This window comes from Chrysemys picta, chromosome 16 (genome assembly GCF_011386835.1).
Source record: "Chrysemys picta bellii isolate R12L10 chromosome 16, ASM1138683v2, whole genome shotgun sequence".
NCBI lineage: Eukaryota > Metazoa > Chordata > Testudines > Emydidae > Chrysemys > Chrysemys picta.
In genome coordinates this window covers 21,170,857-21,184,223 of record NC_088806.1, presented here as the reverse complement: position 1 = coordinate 21,184,223, position 13,367 = coordinate 21,170,857, and the positions used below count along the sequence as shown (strand labels likewise).

At 46.3% G+C, this 13,367-nt stretch overlaps 1 protein-coding gene and 1 long non-coding RNA gene across 28 annotated transcripts in view; one reads left to right on the top strand and one right to left on the bottom strand.

The window, feature by feature from the left end:
• The window catches only part of NTM (neurotrimin), a 678,721-nt gene that overhangs the window by 229,832 nt on the left and 435,522 nt on the right, over positions 1 to 13,367 (bottom strand). The window lies entirely within an intron of this gene.
• LOC103305823 (uncharacterized) lies at positions 5,073 to 11,598 on the top strand. Its single transcript, XR_508251.4, has 4 exons — positions 5,073 to 5,290; positions 7,309 to 7,347; positions 9,948 to 10,114; positions 11,310 to 11,598. It is a non-coding gene; the product is annotated as an uncharacterized LOC103305823 (long non-coding RNA).

The window sequence follows — 13,367 nt, the reverse complement described above, 5'->3', positions numbered from 1 at the left end:
GTTGGCTGAACACCGAAGTTCCAAGAGGACTTCAGAGATCTCTGTTTGCTTATGTGGCAAACAATGGCTCAGTGAGCTCCAGCTTTCATCTTTAATACCCCAAGAATATCACGGTGCAACGGGCAAATCCTGCACCCTGCTTTCTGGATCCCCCACAGGGACGGCAATGGGGCTGGGTGGCTAGAGGAAAGCTCAGAGATGGGTGCTATTTGACAGGCTGAAAGGAGCGGCAAATTAAGGGAACCGCGAGATACAAAAGGAGAGAGGGGGAGGGAGATAGACACATCCTATGACCATCTTTTTGTTCTGTGTTTGTACAGCACCTAGCCAAATGGGGTCCGGGTCCATGACCAGTGTCTTAGGCCCCACAATAATACTAATAATGAAATAATTAATAACGGCTGTCTCCCACCCATGTATTTCCCTCTGCACCCCACAGTCTCCTCTCCCGGCCCCAGCTGTGGCTGAGAGGTCCAATTTCACAGCTGCTCAGTTCCAAATTGGGCTTGTGTTTCACAGCTGCACTTGGACTGGCTCTTATTTGTTTGCTTTCAGCTTTAATTAAGAGAGGTTTCATCACGTGACGCACAGAACCCCCCGCTCCCACTTTCTCACAGGCCGCCGTCAGCAATAGCAGGGTGCTGTCTCCTCCTCTGCCTTCTTCTGGGCGCTGGCGTTCTCAGCAGGGGTCAGGGCACCAGTAGGGGGAGCTGGTGACCCTGGAAATTTGCCAAAGAGGTGTCTCGTGGAGGTGTATAGCCCACTCTCCCTCAAACACGCACTCTCCCCAGGACGCTGCCCAACAGGTCCTGCTGAGCTGTGAGACAGAACTGAGCTGAAGAAATCAAAGCTGATTCCAATCTTATTATCCAATGTGGCCCTATCAGAGGCGACAGCAACATTTATCACATTAATAGGAATGATAGAAGAAATCTGGGATCCTGTCCAACAGGAGCGCTTTATCACATGTTACACTGTCTTACAAATCCAATTATCGCCAGCCCAAGTTCTTAACAGCCCTCGAATAGCGGCTTTGGAAATCTGAAAAAGATCCACAAATGCACTTGCCCAGAGCCCACGATATTGCCTATGGCAGGGCGCGGGCTGTATGTGATGAGCCTTCACTGCCCTGCCAAAGCTGAAACAGGCACTCAGAGATGGAGAGCAGATGCCACAGCAGGGTCTGCCCGTGCGTTCTCAGCCAGGGCCAGCTCCGCGCTGGCGGTATTAGAGCAAGGAGGTCAGATCCCTTCAGGGCGTGGGGATGGACAGATGGGTACTGCAGGTGGAGCTGAGGTTAACAGACTGCAGCTAGAGACTAAGACAAGGAGGCTGTGACCCAGCACAGAAGGACGGGAGATTACAAGTAAGAAAAACAAGGAATAAGCCGCAAAGGCAGGAAAGGTTATCCATGTCCAGGGAATGGTTCTAAGGGTTACCGCATGGGATGCAAGTTGCCAGCACTGCCAATGACTCGCTGAGTGGCCTTGGGTAAGCGGCTTAATTTCTCCATGCCTCAGTTTCCCCAGGGATAATGCCTGTACTCATGAGGGCAAAGTGGCAGTGGGTGGAGTTAAATAGTTAATTTGTGCAAAGCACAGCCAGATCTCCAGATGAAAGGGGCTATAGAGCCGCTCGATTCACTCCAAAGAAACCCCCAAAGAAATAGTGAGCCACAGGCACAATTGGAGAGGATTTTGATACTTACTTTGGTTTCTCGCTAGTTTCTCGATGACAACATGCTATAGGGGTTATCCCCTCCATTTCCTCTTCTTCACTTTCTCTACACACACACACACACACACACACACACACACTTCTATTCAACATCCTTTCTTTCCCCCACAATTCAGTTGTTGTGTGTGTGTGTGTAGACATTTATTATAGTGAGATGGGACCCCCATTTGAGTCTTCTCTGATCAGCAACTGGGGCACATGGGGCCTGACACTCCACGGCCTTGCACATCATGTTGGGGGAGAATTTCACAGGCACACAAGGCCCTTGGGCACCACTGAAAGCCAACGGGAGTTAGGCGCCTCACTTACCATTTGTACCTTTGAACATTTCCCCCTTACAGCAACACAATCATGAGCTACCCAGGCAGAATGGAAGCATGTCGCACCCATTTGCACTGCTGGAAGTGACAGGGAGCAGGACCGTGTGAAACCTGGCTGACTGTATTAAGCCATGGGGTGTGGAGTGTCTATCCATCCAAATTCTGCTCTTGTTTGCACTTGACTTCAGAGGGATTGGCACGGATATGACTGAGAGCAGAGTTTGACTTATTGTGCACTGGCATTTCGGATTGATTCCGGGCGCATGTAAAGGCAGATTTCAGAAGGAGCCGGGATGAGAAATTTTCAAAATTTGCTGTCGTTGTAAAGCAGCTGCAGAGGCAGAATCTCCACGGAGGGCGGGACGCTGCACACCCAGTGAACGAGTCTGACCAGCCCAACCAACTGGGATGTGGCTTTGGATCAGTAGGAGTATCAGAGAGAACTCAAGCACTGACAGCCATCCGGAGACAAAATGGGGCGCCCGTCACCATCAGCCAGCAGTCGCTGAAATTTACAAGAGGCCCTAACAACTCTGTTGATTGCTGTCACTCACTTCCAACCCCATTCCCATGGAAACAGACAGCTTCGGAGGGAGCTGAGAAGGAGAAGCGGTGGCTAAGTTTGTTGGCCCTTCGGTACTATGGCGATAGAGGCCTTCTGAACACCTAGAGGTTGTGCTTAGATTCGTTGGAAACATGGCTGCCCGATGGGAGCACTTATTGATCGTCCCTCAACCGAGTAAGAGCTCAACGCTAGGGGGTGCTGAGCAGGATGGCCCAGACACAGCACAGCACGAATAACCCCAGTGAGACTACCCATATGTGCAAAGTTAAACACATAATGGATCGGGGGAGCGTGCTGACTACTCACGCAGACCAGCCTAGTCGGAAGCCAGAGGCTCCTACCATCTGGATTACTTCAGCTTGGAGAAAACACACAAACCAGTCACAACCCAGTCATAAAGCCTCACCTCCCTGACTTCTGACTGGGAATGAACTGCTCCATCAATCCCAGGGCCCTCAGCACTGCAATGAACTAATATCATCATGTGGCCTAGATCCAGTCCTGGAATCCCCACTGGAATGCTTTGCTGTAAATACATTTGACTGTAAACCTTTCGGGGAAGGGCCTGTCTTCTTGTGTTGCCTGTACAGCTCCTAGCACAACGGGGTTCTGGTCTATTATTATTTATATTACTGTATCACCTAGGAGCCCCAGTCATAGCTCAGAACCCCATTGTGCAAGGTGCTGGACAAACACAGAGCAAAAAGACGGGGGTGGGAGGGTCCTAAGCACTGCTGTAATACATAATAATGAGACAGACAGATTATACCATTTTCCCTGCAGCGCTTGTACTTTCATAGAGACAGAACAACTGGATCAGCGTTCCCAAACTGGACCCATTGCTGAAATGCAATACGTCTCATTCACAAGGCCCATAGATTCGGACACCTCTTTACTGGTGAGGGCAGGAATTCTCCTGCCAGGTGGTGAGACGATGAAAGAACTGACTGGAATTTTTGACTTTTGGGGGGCAGAGGGGGAGAAATACAACAAAAATACCTAACGACATATTTGTGAAACGTTCTCCCCTATGTGGGAGGCAGTGCAGCCCAGTGGATAGAGTATTGGACTGCAACTCAGCAGACGTAAGCTCTATTCCTGGCTCTATCGGTGGCCAGCTGGGTGACCTTGGGCAAGTTTCTGCACCTGCTCCGTGCCTCAGTTTCCCCATCTGTAAAATGAGGATAATGATACCAACCTCCTTTGCAAAGTGCTTTGAGATCTACTGAGGAACAGTGTTATAGAAGAGCTAGGCATTACTACTTTTATTGAACAGCATTATAAAAGTGGCACATTTCACGGCTGTGCAGCCCGTGGAGGAGTGGATTTGATAAAGTGATGCTCTTTTATTATCACTGGTTATCATTTGGACAGCAGCAGTCCCTGCCTAGCCATGAATCAGGACCCCACTGTGCTAGGGGCTGTACAAATATAAAACAAAAAGACACTTTCGGTCTCAAAGGGCTCAAGGTCGAAAGAGCCTGGTGTAAACAGGGGTAGCTCTGTCAATGTCAGGCGTAGGTGCAGTGGAATATCAAGCTGCTACTGTTCAGGGTGATGAAGAGAGTTTTTAATAAACGGCGTAATGGAATTTATGTCAGGGACTGCAAAGCATTACAGATGGTAGTTTGTGTGTCTAATGCATGAAAATCAAACCATATTATAGTCTCCTGAAACACTATATGAAATTATAAAGCATAAAAAGAAATGTATATATATATATATATGTTTCTGCCTGTAAGAACGCACTTCTGACAAAGAGATCAGTTAGGATGGGCCTGATCCCATGGGAATCCATATATCACAGGATTAACCCTGCCCTTGAATTACTGTATACAGGGTCCATGCACCAGCCAGAAGGGCTGTATGAGTCCAACCATAGAAGGGGGATCAGGCTGGCCGGGTTCTGGCCAGGGACCAGACAGAATATTTCCTGGGAAGCAGCCCAAGATTTCTGCAAAGCCCTTCTCCTCCCCATGAGTGTGGGACACAATCTAGCTCATACACATATATATTGCACGTGTGTGTATTCACACACCTGTACACCCCTACCCCCCAATGTTAAAATACCCTGCAGGATGTGACAATGTAGCAGAAGCCAGGACATTCTGAGTTAGCATGGAAACTTCCCAGCTGGCTGTGGGAACGGACAGCTAAAACAGCAGGTGACGGGATCTGCAGGACATCTTCCCTATGCTGGTGATTTGGGGCCGACGCGAGCTCCTTTCAGGCTCCTGTTGTCCTGCCCTGGCATCCTGCTGGTGGATTCTCTCCAGTTATAAAACACATTGCTACCTTCATTCACTCTTAATTAAAAACGGAAGACGCTCCAGGGGCTTTGATAACACAAAGAAACCTCTCTGTGCTGAAAGCGAAGAGCCTGATGAAAAGCGGGGAGTGATTGCCGCGCCAGGAGATGAAGGCGGGGGGAGGGATCGGGGGGTAAGAGAAAAGTAACAACAACAAGAGGGACTTTAAAACGCAGCTTTAATCTTTCCAGAAACTATGCGAATTCAGCAAAGTAGAAATCAGCGCTGGGAGTTGGGAGGGGGGCAAATTCCACCTTCAACGCACGTCTAACCTGACCTTCCCTTCCATACAGTCTCTACGCACACAGAGGGAAGGAATGCAACTTTCGGGGCCAAATCCTGTTCCTATAGATGTGGCGGTGAGTTTTGCCAGTGGCCCCAGGATCCGTGTTGAGTCAGTGTGCGGTGGAGGGGGTAGTCGGCCAGGCTGAAGGTGAATCATATAAATTAATGAATTTGATGACGGCTTATAGCATGGCTCAGCCTGCTCTGGAAATATTCTTCTTTTATCCATATCCCTTTGTGCTTGAGCAACTCTGGCCAATTACTCTGTGGTTTACATTAAATCGGTCTTGGAACAACCGATGCACACAGATCTCAGGATTGTTCCATCCTGGAGCCGATCAGCAGCAAATATCTAGCGACACAGAGGGAGGGAGAGACTGAACCTGGCCCCTCGTTCAGCACAACATGGGGAAGAATTCCTCCCTGCCACCTGCTGGCTCAGCTGATGCCCTGAAGCAAAGCACGAGAGCTGATCACCCGTGGCTTTTACTTGCACAGATATAAATGCTGGTGGCTGCAAAATAATCTAGCTTTCAAGCCAACTGCTCTACCCAACCAAGTCTGTACAGCCTGGGATAAAAAGGTGAGAAATGAGAGAACACTAGTGCTGTCACACGGCTTGATTCTCACCGTTGCCCTGTGAGGCTGCCCAATTTTCTCTTTGTAAAATATCCTCCCTGTGTCCCTCACCTCCTATTTTTCCCCCAGCTAAAACAAACAGCCAAGCCATCTTGCATGAATTTCAACGGCTGTGTTCTGCCTCTTGAGGTTTTGCACCATTGAGAGCTGAGCGATGCAGGTGTTATGCCTACCTACATGATGCGGTTGGCTTTCATTCCATGAAAGGGATTGCAAGTTGGATTTTTGTCTGCTCTCACACAGCCTTGCACATTGACAGTGAAAGCTCCGGTTACAGGAGCTGTCAGGGTGCATTATCCAAAGGGGTTGATGCTTCTGGAGAAAGGAAAGCTGAAACCATGAGTGAGAAGGGGGCGGCGGGGGGGTGGCGGGGGGGGGGGGAGAGAAAAAAACACGAGCACAAATAAAAGCAGCAGCGTGCATTGAAGAGGAGCGATGTGATCAGGAATTTTAAAAAAGCCACCTTGATGGCCTCCATCACTTGCTCTGTGCACTGAGGGATGATGCTTGAACCGAGTTCATTAGGAGCTCACATATTTGTTTGTTGCTCACTGCTACACCCAATTCCTGGTGGCATTGCCTCTGTAAGTATTAGGTTGGCACAGCAGCCATGAATCCGGTGTCTCTGAATCTTTCTACCCAAGAGCATATGTTCTACTGATAGTTTTTAGCTGCATTTCAAGTTAGGACCAATGCCAAATGCCAGCGGTCTACCTAATCCCTTATTATTGTTAGTTTGTCCTATTGCAGTAGAGGTCAGGTATCCAGTCAGGGACTCCATTGAGCTAGGTGATGTACAAACACACAACAAAACACACAGTCTCTTGCCCTGAGGATGGTCACAATCTAAGACGAGAGACAACAAATAGATGCAACAAACAGGTGCTGGGAGCACAAGGAATCAATCCAACAAAACTTGTCAGCATGGAAAGCAACACAAGGCACACCAGCGGCCTAACCATTGTCCAGCATCCTGTCTCCAATGGTGGCCAGCACCAGCTGCTTCAGAGGCAGGTCCAAGAGACCCTGCAGTGGAGCACCATGGAATAACCTACCCATAGAGGAAGTTTCTTCCTAATACCCCGGACACTGAGTAATTGACTTATAGCCTGATGCATAAAGTTTTATAGCCCTTCTACATTAGCAGTGGATGGTCTCATTAGCCATACAAATGTCTAATCCCTTTTGGGATCCTAATAGGTTGGCTCGTGGAGGGAGATGGAAGCAGGACTAGAAGAAGCAGAGATCCCAGCAGATAAGCAAAGAGAGTCGGCAGCAGAAATGTTGGGGGGTAAAGGAGCAATTAGATCACACCAGGCATCACTGGGATTCTGCTCAATCCTGAGAATCAAAGGGTCTACCTCTCCAGACCATCCCACTGACATCACTTGGTTTCTTCCAGACAGGCCAAGGAACAGCAGCAATTGCAAATCTGCCTTTTTTTTTTTTTTAGTGCCTGAAGCTTCTCCCCATGGAATCCAGAAGAATTCTGGTAAGTCCCCTTAAAAGACAGCGAGCAGCGCTCATGCCATCCTTTCATTCTCCTGCATTTAGCTAGTCAGAAGCTAAACAACAACCCACAGAAGTTTCATCTTCACAGGGTTTGAATTGCTGTCATCCCACGTATTTCCATTGATGTTCCCGCTGATACAATAAAATGTACTTTTGTGCAGCACCTTTCATAGGAAAATATCACGGAATGCTTCCCAGCTCCTTATGGCCCATGCCGGCCTCTACCCATGTGTTGTGTGTAGGCTACAATGCATCCGATTGGGCTCAGTAGCAGAGGTGGTGGTGGGCCATGGGGTGAAGAGGGGCCCAAGAGGCAAATTGTGAGGAGACAGGTTGGATGTGAGGGATACGAGAAGATCAGGGGTTGGGATTTTAGTGTCATTAGGTATCACAGAAGAGGGAGAAAATATGGGTCTAGAGAGGAACGAGGGTTTTGTGATTAAGGCACTGGACTTGGACTCTGTAGATCGGCGTTCAACTGCCGGCTGTACCTGGGTGACCTTGGGCAAGTGACTTCATCTCACTGTGCCTCTGTTACACATCTGTAAAATGGGGACAACAATACTTTCCCCCATGGTTTGTCCGTCTTGTCTGTTTAGTTTGTAAGCTCCATGGGGCAGGGACTCTCTCATGATATTTTGGGGAATTTTGGTCTGATCCATTATAGAGATAGCGATCCAGATTCTCATCTCGTGTAAATTAGGGCAATCCTATCGAAATCAATGGTACTGTACCAATTTACACCGACTGGGAAGGTGGCCATTGGATCCGATTCTGATCTCACTTACTGGGGCTGTACAACGATGTTGCTCCATTGACATAGTGGAATTACTCCTGATTTACACTGGTGTCAGTGAGATCAGAATCATGCCCAAGAAGTTTAGCTATGGCTCCAGTATTTGAGTCCGGGATTCTGCTCCAAGGTGTAGATTCAGGCCCTTCTTCATTCAGCAGGAGGTGCTCTTCCCACTGAATCAGTAACAAACCAACACCCTGGGGATACAATGCTCACATTATTTGACTGAGATGTAAAACCACCGTGCTGACTAGAAGTGGGCAGGGAACAGTTTTCCCGTCCCATTAATATTTTTGAGAGTTCAAAATGTTTGCTGTCTCAAATCAAGGTGAAAAATCAAAATCTCAAAAATATTTGTGAACCAAAATGCCATTCTCCCTACTCGCCCATTTTGGGACAACTGAAACATCCATTTCAATCATTCTGAAATGTTTTCGATTTGGACTTTTCCTACTTTTCAGCCTGATTAGCTTAAATTTCAAAACAAAAAGTCCTTTACAACTAGAAAAAGAGAAAAAAAATCATTTCAAAAATGTGGAGATGTTTCGTTTTGCCAATTTCAAAACATTTTTCTCGACCTTTTGTCACGTCTGGAAATTCATCAAACCTGATCCTGTCTTACGAATAGTTTTGGTTTAGATGAATCAGCATTTTTCAGTAAACGACCATTTGTCCAAATATTCCCAACTTACTCTGGGTGCTGACTACTTATGGGCACTTATGATTGTGACACACATTTTGTGCGAGTCATGTGGTATTCCTGAGTCCTGGTGAAATGCCCATGCAGGTAATTACATTCTACCTTTTAAAATCCTCCCAAGTGGTTTCAAATGGATACAGAATCCTTCTTTCCATCCTGTCCTAAGCTGTTGTGCACTGCCAAACAGATGGGTAAAGCATTTATAGTATTGTAGCATCTTCCATTCAATTTGTAGCCCCAAAGCAGCAGTGAAAGAGACATTGTATGGCAAATAAATTAAAGCCTTTGGCCATAAAGCCAATAACACAGAGAGAGAAATAAAGATGCATAGACAAAGGAGGAAAGAGACGTTTTAAAATGAGATCACAGAGATATGCAAAACCAAGAGAAAGGGAACCCTGGAAAAAAAGCAAGGCTGCCCTTTAGGATACATTTCAAACGCAAAGGACAGCAAATACGTGACTGTCTCAGGACAGGAGCTTGAAGGGGAAAGGTTACATTCCTATAAATATTTGAAGAAACAAACTAGAATAGAAAACACAGAATAAAAATGGGGGGTCGTTTGGGGAGAGTTAAGAGCTTTCATGTGGAATATTCCGCAGAACTATCCCATTCACTTTTCCGCTTCACTGGCCAGCTGCGTCTGCTGGTTAGAGCTACCCAGGTTCCCACCTGCTGTGACTGCAGAGAGCAAGAGACACAGGTGGATTGATAACTCACAGCTCGCAGTCCCCTGGATGGCTTAAAAAACATTTTTATTAAGCCAGATGGAGAAAGGGGGAAGGAGAGATACATCTACTTGCCAGGTGCCAACAAGCGGGAAGGAAGAAAAAAAGAGAAATCAAGCGTGGAAAATAAAAGAAAATGTAGTCAGAGATATAAAGCCTGTCAAATTGGCTGCAAACAGTAACAAAAGCAAAGGAGAGATAGTTTTCTCTTTAACAAATGCTTTGATCAGCTATAGTTGATATAATTACTATATAAAGCTACAGCGAGACAGAAATAAGATACATTTATCTTTGCACAGCAAAGAGAACCTTTATGATCACGTCCTTTTTCTCGCTTTCTTTTTCCCTTTCCCAAGCCATGACAAGCTGTTTCCAAGCTGGGAAACCAGTGCAAAGGTTGTACAAGCCTACAGTTCATTGCCCCAACTGCTACGGAGATTCCTGACATCAGAGCCAGGTGCTTCCGCCAATCCCCTGCCCCCAGCTTTGCTCTGATGGACCGTCCCAGCCAGTAATTATTAAGGTGAGCTGCCCTGAATGAAGTCTTCTGCTCACACATACACTCTGCGCTGTAATATCAACTTCGCAACCCTGCTAGACTTGCTGGGTCCCACCTCCCACTCATGGCTACTCTCTCACTTAGGAAGCGCCAGCCTCTGTTTCAGGGATGGATGCTGGCACTTTTGGAGAGCGTGCGGAAGAAGCATCTTGATAGCAGGGAGCTCCCCCAGGCTTGCGTGTGTGTTGGAGCACATGGGGGATTGGTGGAAAGGGGTGTGTGTGTGTGTGTGTGTGTGTGTGTGTGAGTGTGAGAGAGAGAGAGAGAGAGAGAGTGTGAGTGTGTGTGTGAGTGAAATCTTGAGCAGCAAAGTGTGTGTGTATATGTGCAAGACAGTGAGTGTGCATGTATATGGGGTGAAAAAGGGAGAAGCCCTCCTCTTTCATATCGCATGCAAAACACTGATGTAGTATTTCCTGGTGGAAAGGGGCAGGGATGGATCCTGAGAGGCACAGCGTGGCGCTGGGTAGCATTGTGTACGTGTGCGCATGAGTGCTGGAGTGTTTTGGATGCAAAAGAGAGCCAGGCTTCTCCTTCCCATCACATGCCAACCCCTGATTTATCCGGACTGGAACAATTTGTCTACGGCTGTAATTTTAACTACCTTCGTGCTGAGGAGCCAATCAGGGGCTTTGCTCATCGTGGCTTTTATGAGTCCCCATAAAAGCAGCAAAATGAAAACTCAGGGGTCCTTAAAATATACTCCATGGGGTTTGTGCAGTGCAATCGGAGGCTTTTATGACTCCTGTCAGGGCTTTTATGACCCTGTAAAACTGTGCAGCGGCCCAGCCTGCAATGAAAAGTGGCCCCAGTCATCTTAAAAGCCTAAATGGTCTTGTACATTTACAGGCCCTATTGGAACAATGCGGGGAACCCCGGAGGAACTGCACTGGGGTTCAGCCGTGCCACTGTTTGTTTGGAAGGAGTGACAGAAATTGAGGGGGCAGGATCCCAGAGGTTCACTATCCGAGCACAGTCAGGGGCCCGTTTATGGGCTATGGAACGTGTGACGGGGGAATGTTCCAGAATGCAAAGTTAAAGCCGGGTAGATGCCCTTTAGACCGGGGGAAAATAGCTACACATAAATTCTTTTATAATATACTAAATAAAACCAAAGTTATCACAGACTGGATGCTTTACAGCTTTTTGCCCTTGTCAGATAAGAGTTTGGCAAGAGGTTTCTGCATCTGGGAGGAGGAGACAAACTGAAGAAGAGAGAGAAGGAGAGAAAAATTCAGACTGGCCTGGAATAAATAGAGAAGCTGTCACGCTCTTAAAAGGTCTGGTCATTGGGTCAAATTCTGCTATGAACATCCGGTATGGACACCCTTTAATTTCTAAACACACACGCACATTGGCCATCACAGACACTTTTCTCCATGCCCGGCAGGGGCAATATGGCTCTCCATTAAACACCACTCAGAGAAGGAAAATTTATGGGACTTTGCACAGAGGACATGCGAAGAGCAGCTATAAGCGTCATCTAATAGGAAGGATTCAGAATGCTAATTTTAGAGGGGTGCCTGAGAACTGAGAGGGGCTCTCGGCTCCCCCCAAAAAGTGATTTACACTATCCCGGGTTCAAATCTGGGTAACTCCCAAATGAAATGAGTTTGATGGGATTAGTCTTTCATTCTCCAAAACAATCAGCTCTTGACCTAGCGTGGCTGGCAATTTCTCCTCAAGCAAGGCCCAGGACTATGAGGTCCAGAGTGTTGCAGGTCAGGACTGAAGTAAACGGAGAGCTACTGGGTAAGCAATAGTGACAGTGCATTAGCAAGGCTGCATGAGAAACAGAGAGAGAGAGTCAAGGGTGCGACAGGCGGGATTGATGTGGGACAGCAGGGGTCAGTTGCATTGGCTGTGTTTGTGTGGTGCAGGGATTGGGACAGGTGGGGATTAAAGTGTATCGGGTCCCCAGGCTGGAATGACAAAAGGTGCTGCAGATAAGGATGATCAGCAGCAGTGCTTTGTGGGGAACACTCACAGAGCTAGAGCCCAAAATAAAAAGAATAGTTTTGTGAGTGAGAAAAAATCCTGCTTCATGATTTCCTGAAAGCTTCAAAACAATCATGTGACAAGTCTAAATTTCTATTATTTAGCTCTGTGTAGTAAGCATTACTAATTATTATTTATTTGTATTACTATAGAACATAGGAGCCACAGCCATGTATGAGAATCTGACGGTGCAAGGGGCTGTACAAACAGAACAAAAAGATCTGGAGCACTGTCATCCAGTCAAAAAATATATTCAGAAAAGTGTCTCAGAAGTATTTGTACTGGTAACCTGAGTCAAAAGTTATGCTCATTCAATCAGAGAAGAAAAATACACCATTGGACTCAGCCATCCATTGGAAACTGCTCAAGTTTCTAAAGTTCACAAAGCATTACTGTATGAGAATTATTCACAGAAACGATGGGACAAATTATTTTAAATATTGAATACATTTGAGAAAACTGTGACCTCTTTGTGGTCAATTCACAGACAGTAACAGAAGTGAAATTTGGCTCTATTTAAAATAGATATTGATGTCTTGTTTCAATAAGCATTTGATCAGAGGTCTGACGCTGATCATACCTTCACTTCTGCCAATATTTTCCTTTTGGATCAATAAGTCTTGAAACTCAGATGGAAGAAATCAGTTCTTGCTTAATATCAATAATAGGAACTATGAAGATAACTATAAGAGATTAAACTTTCAGTGGAAATTCAGGCAGATATCATATGTCCTTTTGTTTTTTTTCCATTTTAGCAAGAGGGCTTGCAGATTTAGCACAGTACAAAAACATCATTCCACTAGCTAATTAAGAATGTAAGTACAACTACTAATAGATCATGAATAGAAAATGCCTACCAGAACTCCGCAGTACTTCAACGTATATTCCAAAGCAACTCTGTGCACCCAGCTCAGATAGATTCTATGGTATAGCTTGCATTTAGCACACAATTTATCAGGCAATAAGGTTCACAGCGGATGCATCCAAAACCAGGGTGAGATTTTTTTTTTTTAAGTAAAATTGTCTTTTACTTCTTTTCCTCTTTTTGAACAGATCATGGATGTGGAAAATAGCTTATTGAGCCCACTTCCCCGCCTCACAGGAGCTGCAAATGTGATCCTTTGCAAGCTCAGACAAAATCTGCGATGCTACATTAGGCTTGATAGCAAATTCACGACTTGCAAGCTTTGCTCAAAACTGTATATCTAAAAGCTTAATA